The sequence below is a fragment of the Panthera pardus genome, unplaced genomic scaffold, assembly GCF_024362965.1.
Source record: "Panthera pardus isolate Hobbes unplaced genomic scaffold, ASM2436296v1 HiC_scaffold_15, whole genome shotgun sequence".
Lineage (NCBI taxonomy): Eukaryota > Metazoa > Chordata > Mammalia > Carnivora > Felidae > Panthera > Panthera pardus.
The window spans coordinates 47,552,262-47,567,849 of NW_026526710.1; the positions used below are offsets into that span (position 1 = coordinate 47,552,262).

Here is a 15,588-nt window from a genome sequence, read left to right on the forward strand (position 1 = left end):
AAATACAGAACGAGCAGATCTTCTAGAAGATGTCTGGAAAGAAAAAAATAAAACTCTTCATTATTCTAATCCCCTAAACCATTTACTTACAATCCTTTTGTAGACGCATTTGATAAGAGAAAGCAAAATGTTAGCTGAAAAGACTCATGCCCTACTCCCTAAAGAGATAAATACATCATTTCAGAAAAAATATATATAATTTATATTTACGCATTTAGCCAAGAATCTATTTTCAATAGACTGTTCCTCAAAGGTTTGGAATTACAAAGCAGAGAAGAAATCTCCTTCTTTAAAAAAAAATCACCATTTGAAATAAAAATGCTTAATCAGATTTTTCTGTCAAATCATCTCAGTCCCAAAATGAAATGTTATAAAAACAAACAAACACACAACAATAACAAAAACCAGGCAGGATTTAAAGAATACAGATCTTCAAATTATTATATTTCTTATTTCAATTGGTCAATAAGTCATTGAATATTCATGAGCTTTATTAGCCTATCTCTCTGCTAGTCACCATTCTATGTGAATAGAATACAGACCTTGCGTTTATGAGTTAACATGGAAACAAACAGATTAACAGGTAATTACATAACAGAATGTGTTATACACAGAAATGGGTATTGGAACACTAGCTCTTCCTAGGAAGTCAGGAAAGTCTGCAAAGAGAAACCATTTGAGATGCATTTTAAAGAATAAGAAAGAATATTTCAGGCTGAGGAGACAGGGGCTAAGGGAAGATGTCCCAAGAAGATAAAGCCATTTGAGCAAAATAGCATGAGCAAAAGGGCCTAGCATTTGGAGAAAGGATAAGTACTTCAGTGGAGTACACACTGGAAGCTGGAAGTGATGAGAGCTGAAAGGAAGGTTTCAATCAGATCTGAAGACTTTAAGATTTTATTTTAATTCCAGTATAGTTAACATACAGTGTTATATTAGTTTCAGGTGGACAATATACTGATTCAACAGCTCTACACATCACCCAATGCTCATCAGGACAAGTGCACTCCTTACTCCCCATCACCTATTTCACCCTCCCCCGGCTCACTTCCTCTCTGGTAACCACCAGTCTGTTCTCTATCATCATGAGTCTGTTTCTTGCAGATCTGAAGACTTTAGACAGTAAATGAAGAAGAGTATTCTCCTAGCTAGGAATCTTCCCTTCACTATTTTAGAGAAATGCAGCCTCACTTAAGCATGCATATAGGCAGCACACTGGGCACTCTACTAAAGATTAAAATCCCTAGTTGTCACTCTTGACTCATTTTTCTCAGGGTAGAAGAGCAGGACAGCCTAGAAGGGGTTTTGGTGCAGATGTCATCACTAGCTCTGTCATACAGGGACCCTATGTCTGTCTTCATAGAAAACCATCTTTCTCAGTCATACTATGTGTTCTTTCTTATAGATGGACGTGTGGTTTTAGTTGACGTACAGAACACATTTAAACCCTGTTCAACTAATCTAATAGAGTAAATGGCCTGAGCATTCCTGTACACAATTTTTGGTGTACTTGTTTTGTTGATTCTTTTTTCCCAGCTGTTGTGAGAGGACCTCATGTACTACAAAATCTATCCTGTATCCCAGCTATGTCTAGACCAAGCAGAAACCACAGGATGTCTCTTGCATGCTCATGAACATCTTCCCTCAAACATTTCATGTCATCTGCCATTTGCTTCCTCTCCTCAATTCTGGTGATATTTGCTCCAATGGGCTGCACTGCTCAGAGATGAGCTGCTTTTACATGATGAGGGTTATCATCATCATCGGCCACACACCACCATCTCCTCCTGGAATCCTCAAAACACTACAAAGAAGGGTTATTAGACCTTTTATTTCCAGTTGGGAACCATGTATCAGTGCTGCTGGTAATCAGTGTTTGTAGGCTTTAGTGAAAAGAAAGAAAGAAAAATATCATTTCAGTTTTACATGAGCACCTCTTTTTCCAATGTAATCAGGCATACGTTGAAGACAAGAGACTAATTGATACGATGGGCAAAATGGTGTAGTCATGACTGAGCCTTCCCTTCTGACAATCATACTTTGTTTCCTGGACGAGACTTTCCTTTCAGGTGACATTCTCTCCTAGGCTGCTTGCCAATCCCTCATTATAACTCATTTTCAGGAGGGCCTAACTTATACATACTGAACCCAGGGGCACACAGGTGAACGAGAGAAAGCAAGTCTTTCTTGCTCTTCAGTTCATGCTTTCCATGTGTTGGCAGCCCTTGACTTTTGGGAAGAGCCACAGAAACAAAGGACATATTTTATGTAGCTATATATTCACTGCAATGACCAAATGCTTAAAGTGCTATATGAAAAAAAAATGCTTTAGAGGCTCTAAAATGAGAAAAACAATTATTTATTATTATTATTATCCTGTGAAACTTTTTAAAAATAATCAAGGAAAGTTATTAACAAAAGGTTACACTGATAATCAATAGCGGGTGAGGAGGGAGGCAGAGACTTCATGTACTTGAAAAAAACAAGGATAGTTTGGCCCAGGAACAAAGCCTTGGTTCTGGTAGAGTGAAACACCACTGAGAACAGTATGGTATGTGTCACTCAGAATTCCTCCTGGCCTGCCCACGCCTGAGATTTAGGAAGACAGTGATACAAAAATCCTCATGTTTGAAAGATACAGGGCATCATTAGTTTGATACCCCTTGTAAATGAAAGAGAATGACATTGCCTTTTGTTCTCCCTAGATGGCTGTGTTGTGGGATCCAGCTCTTCCCAGTGGGAGAGTGGGCATTGTCTGGGCAAGGGCAGTGGTACACCCGGCATCACCAGATCTGCTTATGAACGCTTTGATGAAATCCTCCAAGAAACCTCAGAAATGCTTGGGAGTTGGGAGGTTAGTCTTTTTTGTGACCTAGGTGCATGAATTATCCAGTAGGAGATCAATTACCATGAAAAAACCCCCACAACTATGTATCCACCCCCTTTCCCCACAGACTGTCCTTATTGACTATCTACAGTTGGCTTACCCGTGTTAGTGTACATCTATAACCTCTGGCTCATTCCTTTGGTGGTTCACTACCTCCTTAGAAAAATCCCTATGTAGATCACACCGAAAACCACACCATCACCCTTTGCGCTTCTTAAATTCATGATGAATTTGACAATTAGACAAAACTCCTCATCAGCTACAGAAACCAAATTTCGGATTTCACTGATGCAGCAACAGCTCTTTATTCTCACGCACTGCGTCCGGTACAATCTTTGAGTCTCATTGTGCGATTCAGCTCTTAATTGGCCTAAGAGCACTAAGCTGTCACCTTGAGTCATAAGGAGTCCCATGAGATGAGATTCTCACTCAACCGCCTCCATCCTTTCCTTATCTCTTCCTCCCAACTTCTTTCACTGCCTTACCCCCTGCCCCATCTATCCCTCTCTCTTCTCCCTGCCAAGTTTTCAATAGTGCTGTGCTCCTCAGAACTGTATCTCGTGCCACGCAGCTGTGAGCATACTGAAACCTCTTCTCTCCCTTCTCCCAACCTGCATCCTGTCCTTTCAAGGACCAGCATGTCTCATCTCAGCAGAGCTCTCCACCCCTCACAGCCCAGCCCAGAGTCTGAGCACAGGTTGTTGCATGCTCTGGGGCTTCTCCACCTCCACCCTGTTCTACCTCTCCACCCACCTCCTCCATCCCTGCCCAGTCTACACCTGGAGGCAATTGCCTGCTCTCCCAAGCTACTTAGACCTTTATCTTCGCTCCCCATCCCTAGAGCCAGTTTTACTGCTAGTTATTCACCTGCAGGGAGGGGAGAAAAAAAAAAAAACAACAACAAAACAGAATGGAGGCAGCACTCCCATAGCTTTCAGGAGGCAGCTGCAGGGGAATTCAGATGCTCCAGAATGATGACTTTCAATCCCCCCCCCTTTGTTTAACCATAACCCCTCACAAGAAATCCACTTTACACTCTGACCCAGAGTATACACATATTAACTGAAGAAAATATAAATTAATACAACACACTAGAGGAAAGAACAGGATGTACTGACTATGTCATGCACAGAACTAACACACATGAACAGCCACACATTTAAAAAGAACTGTAAACTTCTGTGGTATGCATGAACTCTTTATTATATTATGTACATTCCTATGTTACAATGATAATAGGTAACAGTGATGGGGCACTTGCTCTGTGCTTGGCACATATATTAAATCATTCAATTCCCCCAACACTATAGGTAGGCCCTTTATCAACCTTATTTTACCAATAAGGAAACTGAGGCATGGAGAAGTGAACTAACTTTCCCAAGGTCACATGGATAGGAAATGACTGGACCAGAATTTGAATCCAGGCTGCCATACTCTGGCACAACTACTCTCCCCAGCCCCATTAGATGTGTAACTTAAATCACTACATAGGCTTCACAAATCAAAGTATATTGCTATTTATGGGTAACTTAATGGTTTTCAAAGGTTATCATTAATGTGATTCTGGTTCCATTCACTTACTTTATAATCTTACCTCCTGCAAGACGAAATTAACAGTAAATACATTTGACAGACTCATTTTTTCAGGTTTTAGAGATGGGTATCTTAAGCAACAAGTTAATGTTAAGAATTAATATAGTATTTCTTGTTAAATATAAAACACTTTTAATAAATTACATATCTAGGTCTCAGGACAGATTGATATCATGTATTTTGATATTATGAACAAAATACAAAAGCCTTTCAGTAGTAATTTAAAAATGTGTCTTTCCATTATTCCATTATTCTTTTAAACGAAAAGGGGGAAACATGAACATTAATGCTATCTCTATAAACTGAATAAAAGCTAAAAAAATAAAACCCACTCCTACAAAATTGTAACCATGTGCTAGTGATGAAACAATCGTAAAATCACATACATTGGAAAACTGAGCAGAATACAATTTTGTTCACTTAAAAGAAAAAACAATACCAAAATTTGGGACCTATATTTCAATTATTGATCCTATTTTTTGATTATTGACTTAAGTTTCCATTGTTTCCATTCCATTCTAGATAAAACAACTCTTTTTAGGTTCCTTTGTTTCTAGGAGTGCCTGGGTAGTATGTTGATTTATCATCTTGATTGTCTGTTAGGTTAGAGGAATTTCAATCTTATATCTGAATGCTATTTATCTGTCAATACGAATGGCTGCATTTATGAAATCTCACATTGGAAAGCTAAGCAAATGTGGAAGAAAGCTCTACAGAAAGCTGTCAGAAGACCTGAGCTGACCTTAAACAAGTCCTTTTTGCCTGATTTGATTATTCTAAAATATATTTGAGCACACACCATATGGTAAGTTCTAGGGCATTAAAAGTAGTAATCAGCAATCATATTGGATAGAAAAGTTCACCACACAAAAATCATCAAAGAATTAATTATTCATTATAAGAATTAACTGTGCAGTTTTACGTAACACAAATCCAAAGTTTTCTTTCTCTTAAGTTTATAACAAAATGTATTTATTACAAAATACTTATTTCCCAGAATCACAAACTATAGAAGCAGGGAGCCTTATTTCATTTACCAGAACATTTCCACTTCATGGAAAAAAGCTCTGAGATCCAGAGATATGGCAACTGAGCTCAGGTATAATTTACTTAAAAATGTATGGCAGGGAAGGCTTTAAAAACATTAACCACAACTTTCCTTGTATACTGCCAAGAAAAACTAATTTTTAAGGCCACAAATTTTAAAATGACCCTTTAAAAAATCAGTTGATCTTCTTAATGTTTCCATGTCTTTGAAGTATTTAAAATGCTTTGTCTTCAAACTAAGTTCTATGTGAGTTGGTACAGAGAAATAACAAGGACGGCTGTGAAGTTACCCTAATGGGTCACGCCTACTCAGACCAAAGGGGGGAAAAAAACAAGTTTAACAAGTTCTTGCTAAGAACATACATTTACTAGACCTATTAATTTAGCAAAATAATAGTAATGTTATTATAAAGCAACTGTAGTAGGTGGTAAGATAGTGAGATAGCAGTGGCCATGGGACACTGGTCAAATCTCTCCCATGTTTGACAAGTTTGATTCCAACACAAGCATGTATGTGCACCATACGCTGAGTATGAGGTAACTTTTCTGGTTATGGTTCTATCTGGGAGGTATCTCTAAATGAACAGCTATATCATTAGGCAGTGAAAGTCCATTCAGCTTCCAGGAGTGTCTCTAATTTCAAAATCATTTTGAAATTAGGGGTTTACCATTTAAATCAAATATTCACCTCAACTTAGAGAATCTGGCAACCATACATCGCCACTTGTCCTAATACCGCTTTCAGGTGGGAGTCTGGGAAACTCTAGCGTGTATCAACCTCACAATTTATCAACCGTCAAAGTGCAGGAAGGTCACTACCTGACTAGATGCCATAAATTCCATCTTGATGGGTTAATAGCCCCTAGTAAGCAACAGTCTCTTAATTAAGTATACGCGGGGTTAAGTTGAGAAGACGGATAAAGCGTCACCACCTATCTACTCATCTGTTCATTGCTGTCAAATATTGGCCAGTTCTAGACATAACCCAGACCACTGAAGCATCCACTTATCTTTCAGCAAGTTTTGATAATCTTTAGTTTTAAGTGCCACAACTTCCTATAAATTCAAGGACAATGAACTACATATAAGATTCTTAAATATAAAGGTGTTTCAAAAGATGGTGAGTGATGCATTTCATAATGTCTGCAAAAGAAATGAAGGTTTCATTTAAAATACACTTTACATTTAGGAATGAAGGAAGTGTTCAAGTACTTTCATTAACTCCGACACTCTTTGCTCTTCCACCACTGTTGCAGTAAAATGTGTAGGGCAGATAACCACACTACCAGAATTCCTGAGTTTATATTTGCTTTTCTTTTTCAGTATTTATTCTATTACTAATAGTGAATATGAAACAGTACTATTAGGAATTATCTCATTACATTTAACAACTTTTGAACTTTGGAATGTTTAAAACTAACAATTTCACATCAAACATGTGATGTAAGAGAGTAATTCAAGCATCAAGTCAGACAGCCAATTAGAGGAAATCTAATCTTTCCAATTTTTATAGTAAAAAAACATTTTGGCTGCATTCATTTTTTTTCCTGTATTCATGCTTGAAGACCATATTTTTATTGGAGTCAAAAACATTTTATTTGAAGCATTAACAACTTTATGTAAAAATTAATAAAAGTAGATTCATTGAAGAGAAATAAATTTATCCATATATTTTATTAAATGGTTAATCTCACAAATATGTTTAAGATTTTAATGCAATATTCTCTAATAGGTACAGCATCTAGTTGTAGGCACTCAATAAATACTAGTGGAATAAATGAAAGAATAATTTTCAGTCTCAAAAACTCTTGGAACACTCCTTGTGGGTAGAAAAAAAAACATTAATGAATTACTCATTATTTGTTTCAAGATAAATATGTCTTAGGCTCATTCATGTTAATAGTTTAAATGGTCAGTGATACTCAGGTAATTCTTATTTTTAAAGTACTGGATTCTCCTTTTAGACATTCAGGTACTTTGTATTTATACAAAAAGTTTTTACTAGATTATACTACTAGCTTAGACTATTAATATCTGTCAAAAAATACTCAGTGACTAAAGTAACAATAAATCAATTTAATTTATATTCTATTACTTTTATTTTATTTTTCAAGAGAATGTTTTTATAAATATTTGAAAAACTTAATAAATATTTGGAAATATTACTTATTATTTAACTAGTAAATAGAGAACATATAAATTTGGATCTATCAATTATTTAGTCTACACACACAATGATGGGTAAATGTAAGATATCAGAGGCTCCTTGCAATAATTTTAACTTCCCAAGTTCCTGGCTTACAGGTTGGGCTGCACTGACCTGAAGAAAATAAATAATATAAACATAAGTACAAAATAATACTGTCATTTTCTCCACAAGGGCATTATCCTCTCTGAACTATAACTTCCTTATGGATATCTTGGATCTCTGACACCTAACAGCATCTGACACATAAGAGCTCAATCCACATTTATTGCATGAACAAATAATCTATTGAATTTCACTACTTGGCAAGTTTCTATAAATTTATCATTGCCACTTTTTCTAAGTATACCCCCGGAAAGGATCTTTTGTTGTTTTAATAATCGGTGGGTATTCTTAAAGTTGTGTGTGTGTGTGTGTGTTGAGAGAGACAGAGACAGATGGAGAGAGCATGATTGGGGGAGGGGCAGAGAGAGAGGGAGAGAGAGCGAATCCCAAGCTGGCTCCACGCTGTCAGTGCATAGAGCCCGACGTGGGGCTTGAACCCACGAAACCGCGAAATCATGACCTGACTGAAAATCAAGAATCCAGGGGCTCCTGGGTGGCTCAGTCTGTAAGCCTCTGACTTCGGCTCAGGTCATGATCTCGCAGTTCGTGAGTTTGAGCCCTGCATCGGGCTCTGTGCTGACAGCTCTGAACCTGGAGCCAGCTTCAGATTCTGTGTCTCCCTCTCTCTGCCCCTCCCCCAGTCACACTCTGTCTCTCTCTCACACAAATAAATAAACATTAAAAAAATTTTTTTAAAAAAGAATCCAATGCTCAACTGACTGAGCTACCCAGGAGCCCCAATAATCGATGGCTATTCTTAAACCAAATGAGTGTTTGTTGGGATCTGAGTGAGGATGAAGAAGGGAGCATTTTGAGGAGCAAGTGGAATTCCTGCTGCAGGGTGGACCATACTATGCCAGGAGTGTGGTCCTATTTGTACTTCCTGCCTCAAAACAAAGAAGACCTCTGGGAAATGCTCTCTTTAAAGAGTGATCGACTGCTAGAGATAGAACTGCTTTTCACAAAGAATCCTGGTGTGGAGGAATCTTGTGGAGGAATCCTGGCCCAAGAAAAGCTTTACATATAATATCTTATTCAATGCCAAAAAGCCCCTATTTCTAGAATTAGGGATAAAGGCAAGTGGAGATTTTACTATGGGATATTTAGCCCCAATTCCAAAAGTCTTGATGATAAACAAAAGGCAATGAGAGGATATTCTTTAGTAGACTGTGAGGGGTTTACAGAAAAGACCTACAAACTGACACACACAAACGAAGACACACACACACACACACACACACACACACACACACACAGAGGGACTGAGGTCATCCCCTGGAAAGAAGATACATAACAAATAAGCAACAGCAATAAATTGCTAGACAAATGTTTGGAGAGGAATACCTAGCACTTAAGAGAGTCGTTTGGATTCAATCATATACATAAAATGAACACGAAACTTTCCCATCAGGAGTCTCATTGTCCACTTGTGCTGAAGAGAAGCAGCTTATCATGGGGCATCTTAAGATGCTTTGCAGATGAGTAACATAAGCCAACTGTTGAACAAACACCAGGAAAGTAGTACTTGGCTCTCAGAAAAGTAATTCTGATGTGGGCTGATGGAAGCAAGCAAGTGATGGTTGCAAAGACACCTTGCTAGGGAGTGTCCTGAGGAGGACACAGTTAAGGAAAGAGAGACTGGCATGACATCCCTGTAAGGCCCTTTGCAACCTACTTAACAACAGGAAAAGAAAATTCACTTGCATCTCCTCTTGGATTAAAATAAAGCATGGCCAGTTACAACAGAGCAAACCCCAAGAACGATCCTATCAGATCCTTTCTCTTTCAACTCTACAGGTTTGGGCTTATTGTGGCTTTGGTATACTTTCCCTTTAGTACAACACACTTTCCCTGCTCACATCCTTCTTCATCTCCAGACATCCTCCATATTCCATTAGGATCCATCTCTACGGAGACTCCTCTCACTCTTTGAAGCATATTGGTGTTTTTTCTATAGAATTTTCTTCTATTTCTATTACAGAAGCTGTGGTGTAACATTTTAATTTATTTTTTACCTGCATATAAAAAAATCACACACATACCTCACATATATTCATGTGCTCAAATCCTAGCCCAATATGTGCTCAATAATTCTTGTTGATGCTTCAGTACCAGTGAGCGTGACTCCCCCGACTCTCTGGCAGCCTCCGCCGAGAGTGCCCAAGTTGTCACTGGTAACCCTGCTTGCTGGCCAGGAGATTAGCACTACCTCTTTCCCCGCCATGTTCTCAAGGATTCTTGAAGCAACATCCGTATCTATGGTCTTCAGTATTCTTAGATAGTGAGGCCTGGGTTCAGTGGAACTGAGATTGCTCAGGGAGAGAGGGAGAAGAACTACTTGGGTATCTCTAATAAAATAAACACCATGAGACCACACGGATGGACCATAGGATTTGAAAAACTATTATCCTCAGGCTCAAATGACTCCTATGGCTATGAGACCATTCGTAACTTGGTTCCTGCTGAATCCTCTGGTTTCTCCCCTCATATTCCCCTTCTCATGGTTCACTTCTGTTGAACTACTTGAAGACCCACCAACTCACCATGATTTTTCGGCCCCTCATTTGTCCTGCAAACTCTTGCCTATTAAACAGATAGCATCATCTCCATTTCTCAAATGAGAAAACTGAAACTCATGGGCATTGATTGATTCACCCAAGGTCACACAGTGGAAGATGTGGATTTGGTCTCAATTTGTCTGACTCCAAACTTTATCTTCTCTCCTTTAGGTCAAGCAATTTCTCCTAATTAACAGAAGCATTCAGGTTGTTCTCCATTGCTGGTAATATCACGAAAAGTATAAAAATAGAACACTCTCTAGACCACTGTATCTCTGTAATTTGTGTAACATTTGTGATACACATGCCAAGGCAATTTAGAAATAGAATCTTAGTAAGTTTCTCTGTCCAAAGTTCTCTAATTTTAAGATACATCTAATCCACTCTGGGCATTAAGTAAATATATAGTCTTTGGCCAAGATCTCACTCTAAAATTGTGGATTTAATAAATGTAAAATAAGACCTAAGAATTAACATTAAGAGCTTTTTGAAAAATAATTTTCCAAATGCTTTTTTGTGTGCAAGACATTTATTACCATGAAACTTCATACCTCCGAATGGAAGTAAATATGTTTGATGGCAAAAACTTATATTAAGATTCTGTAGTTACTTGATATTAGTCTGAGATGAGTTGATGATATAATATCAACACAAGATTGCTGATAGAATGGGGTGTTTCTTTTATACTTCTCAATCAATATCTCTGAATATATGCAGATGTCCCTGGGTGTTCTTCTCACTGACTCTAAATCCACAATTCTGTGACTCACGATATACAAGTTTGACTGCTTGGATGTGCAGTTCCAGAGGTTAGTCATCAGCATTTCATGATACCTAGTAGATTATATCATGGAATTTTGATGATGTTTGCAGTTGCTAGAGCTGAAAAACCTTCCCAAGAATCAGAAACATGTTTTAAAAACCTGTTCCCAGGTTTCTTGTTGTAACTCTGTCATAATTGCCAAAACATATGCACTACTCACTGACTACAAACTGAAAACTTATTCTTAAAATCCCCAATAGTAGAATTTAAAAAAAAAAAAAAAACATTGCTTGAGATGAAGTGATGAGGAAGTAGATACAACAAATACTGATTATTTTTCAAGAAGGTGCAATGAAATAGAATTTATATGGAATTAACTGTAAGACATCAAGTCTAAACAAGGCTGTAAAAATTAAGGTGGTAAAATTTCTGAAAAATGGGGCTTTAAGTAAGTTTAATGTAAAATATTTATTGAGCATATATGGGCTCTTAGGCAATGCTAGGAAAGCAGAGGGCAGACGTGCTCCCCTATTTTATTTTATTTACTTATAATTTACATCCAAGTTAGTTGGCATATAGTGCAATAATGATTTCGGGAGTAGATTCCAGTGATTCATCCCCTATGTATAACACCCAGTGCTCATCCCAACAAGTGTCTTCTTTAATGCCCCTTACCCTTATAGCCCTTCCCCCACCCACAACCCCTCCAGCAATCCTCAGTTTGTTCTCCATATTTAAGAGTCTCTTATGTTTTGTCCCCTCCCTGTTTTTATATTCTTTTTGCTTCCCTTCCTTATGTTCATCTGTTTTGTATCTTAAATTCCTCATATGAGTGAAGTCATATGATAATTGTCTTTCTCTGACTGACTAGTTTCACTTAGCATAATACCCTCTAGTTCCATCCATGTGGTTGCAAATGGCAAGATTTCATTCTTTTTAATTGCCAAGTAATATGCCATTGTATAAATATACCACATCTTCTTTATCCATTCATCCGTCGATGGACATTTCATGCTCCCTAGTTTTAAACAGCTTTTTCTCAGGAAACTCTAGAGTACCATTCATACAAGTTCTTATGGCCACACCCAAGTTCCTATGGACTCACTCTTTTGCTTCTAATACATAGGTCTTTGACCTTAGTAAGACCTCTAGATTCCTATACCCTGCTTTTCTTCAGAATTAATCATTTAGGGGATCTACTCCTCACTTCCTTCCCTTCCCAGAACATACTCCGTAGTCTATTTCTTTGGATACTCTTGACAATATTCACCTTCATGTTATTCACAAATTTACCAAGAATCATCGATTTTCAAATTTGTTGACTTTTCAGTATTTACCATCATCCTTTTAGATCTGTTGACAAAGTTTGAGACACACGCTTTTCCTCTTAAACAACTCCCTTTTGTTTTCATTCATTTATTACTTAAAAAATATTTACTGAGCATTATCACGTACCAGATTCCAGAAATACAATTTTGATGTAAAGAACAGCATGGTTCCTCTTCCCATGAATATAACAGTCTAGTGGTGAGGACAGAGAATAACAATCACAAAAACACATGTAACCTTGCAACTATGATAACTGCAAAGGAGACGGATAAGGTCTTGACATTTGTTCCCCTTTACTCTAAAAGCCATTGAAAGTTTTTAAAAGAGATTGTTATGTTTAGGCTTGCTCTTGGAAATACCTTTTTTCCAGCAATAGTGTAGTAAACAGATTAGAGGTTAGCCGGAATGGGATGTGGATCCGTTAGAAAGTTACAATAGTAATCCAGGTGAGGCACCATAATCGCTCGGCTGGGACAGTGGTAGAGTCAAGATGGAGAGAAGAGAATGAATCTGAGAGATATTTCCATAGTAAAACCAGTAGAACTTGGTGATAGATTGGAAATGGAAGGGTAAGAAGAAAAAGTTGCTGATACCTCTCAGGCTTCTGTCTTGTACAACCAGATAGATGGTGGTTTTACTGGCTGGTCAGAGTGAAGGGACCCTGCAAACTGGTGCAGCCACTGTGAGAAACATTATGAAGATTCCTCAAAAAAATTAAAAATAGAACTACCCGAATCATACTACTGGGTGTTTACCCCCAAAATATGAAAATACTAATTCAAACGGACATATGTACCCCTATGTTTATTACAGCACTATTTATAATAGCCAAATTATGGAAGCAGCCCAAGTGTCCATCAATAGATGAATGGATAAAGAGGTGATATACATATGTATATATACATAAGTACACACAGTGGAATATTATTCAGCCATAAAAGAATGAAAGCTTGCCATTTGCAGTAACATGGATGGATCTAGACAGTATAATGTTAAGTGAAATAAGTCAGTCAGAAAAAGACAAATACTACATGATTTCACTCATAAGTGGAATTTAAGCAACAAACCAAGTGAACAAAGGGACAAAAAAGAGACAAAAAAAAGACTCTGAAACACAGAAAACAAACAGAGAGTTACCAGAGGGGAGAAGAGGTGGAGGGGGGAGGGGGTGCAACAGGTGAAGGGGATTAAGAGTACACTTGATGAGCACTGAGTAATATATGGAATTGTTGAATCACTATATTGTACACCTGAAACTAATATAACACTGCATGTTAACTATACTGGAATTAAAACAAAACAAAACAAAACAAAGTGAAGGGACCCTTTCTGAGAGGGAGAATGTAAGTTTTCAACACTCTGAGCTGTATCTGAAATTTCCAAAGGAAATGTCAAGTAGGCATTTGGATATATAGGTCTGGAGTTGAAGAATAAAGGTCTAGACTGAATAGGTCTATGGGTAGATTTATTGCATAAAACCAATCTATGGGAAGAGGGATACAAGACCAAGTTTCATGAAATAATGCATCGAATGGGTCGTTGGAGAAGAATATGCCTGCAAACAAACAGAAAAGCAAGAACTAGAGAGTTGGGAGATCAATCAGGAAAATGTTGGTGCTCTATTTTTCTCTTGTGTTCAGCACTGTTCTGGAAACTACTCATCTTAAAATTCTTCCTGTGATTTAAATTACATTGGATTGAACCAGTTTGACCACTTCTTTGAAGCACCTTTTCTATCTCTTTGCTAACTCTTCTTCCCCTTTACCAAGCAAAGAAAGTTTTCTCTTCAGATATTTTCATATCATTCTCTTCATCCTCTCCCTAAGTGATTCTACCACTTACACAATTTTGTTGTCATCTTGAAACTGACAACTTTCACATGTATCTCTCTAAACCTTATCTGTCCATCTACCTCCAAATGGACACTTAATATTGTCTCTTCTATTTCCAAAAGGTCAATTACAAAGCTTCAAATATCTTCACCTTTTATTATAAAATAAGGCCTACTGATGATAAAATATAGAAATGGGTCAGAAGAGTATAAAATTCAGCATGCAATTTCTTCTCTAATAAACAGATTTTTGTAATTCCAGACAATTTCTATGCATATAAAGAAATGAATATACACAACGCATATTTTTACACAAGAGGTGTGCACAGTGTTCTGCATCTTGGTTTTTAAATTTATTGTAACTTAGATCTCTTTTCATATCAGTATATTTAAATTGGTCTCATTTTTTAAAATTCCACTATATAAATGTACCCTAATTCATTTAACAAACTGTGCCCTGATAGACATTAAGGTTGTTACCAGTTTTTCACTATTACAATAATGCAATGAACATCCTTGTATGGGTATTTTTTATCAGTGTATCTGGGGCTAATTTCTGAGAATGGAAATGGTTGCATCAAACTGTATGTATAAATTTTTGTTATTGTCAAATTACCTTCCTAAAACATTCTACCAACTTGCACTTCCACTTTCGGTCAAGACGATGATTTCATATTTTTCTACTTCCTCTCCAATAATGGGTATTATCCAATTTTTTGTTATCAAATTCTAATCTGATTGGTGAAATAGTTTTCTCTTTTTTTGTTGTTATTGTTATTTATATATCCAAATTTTTTTAAGTAGATTTCATGCCCACTGCAGAGCCCAACTCAGGACTTGAACTCAACCACCCTGAAATCAAGACCTGAGCTGAGGCCAAGAGTCAGAGATGCTTAACCACCTGAGCCATTCAGGGAGTCCCTATATTTTCAGTTCTGACTAAAGTTGGGCGTCTGTTTTTCGGCCTATTAATTTTGTAGAATTGTCAAATTCTACAAAAAAAGAAATTTGGGGTTTCATTATCATAAGGCGTCTTTCTGTAAAAAACAAGGTATATCTTTCTATTGATTCATGTTTTCTTCATGTTCCTTATGAAATCTTTAATATTTTTATCATGCAGGTTCTATACATTTCTGTTCTGCTTCATGATGAGGTAGTTTACATTTATGCTCACTACTACAAACTATTAGATTTCTTTTATTATATTTCCTAATTGATAATTATTTAGATTACCCATTTATATTTCTTTCATTATAATCCCTAACTCAA

General features: G+C 37.1%; 1 protein-coding gene across 3 annotated transcripts in view; it reads right to left on the minus strand.

The window, feature by feature from the left end:
- DSC1 (desmocollin 1) overlaps positions 1-15,588 on the minus strand; it is a 351,913-nt gene that overhangs the window by 150,069 nt on the left and 186,256 nt on the right. The window lies entirely within an intron of this gene.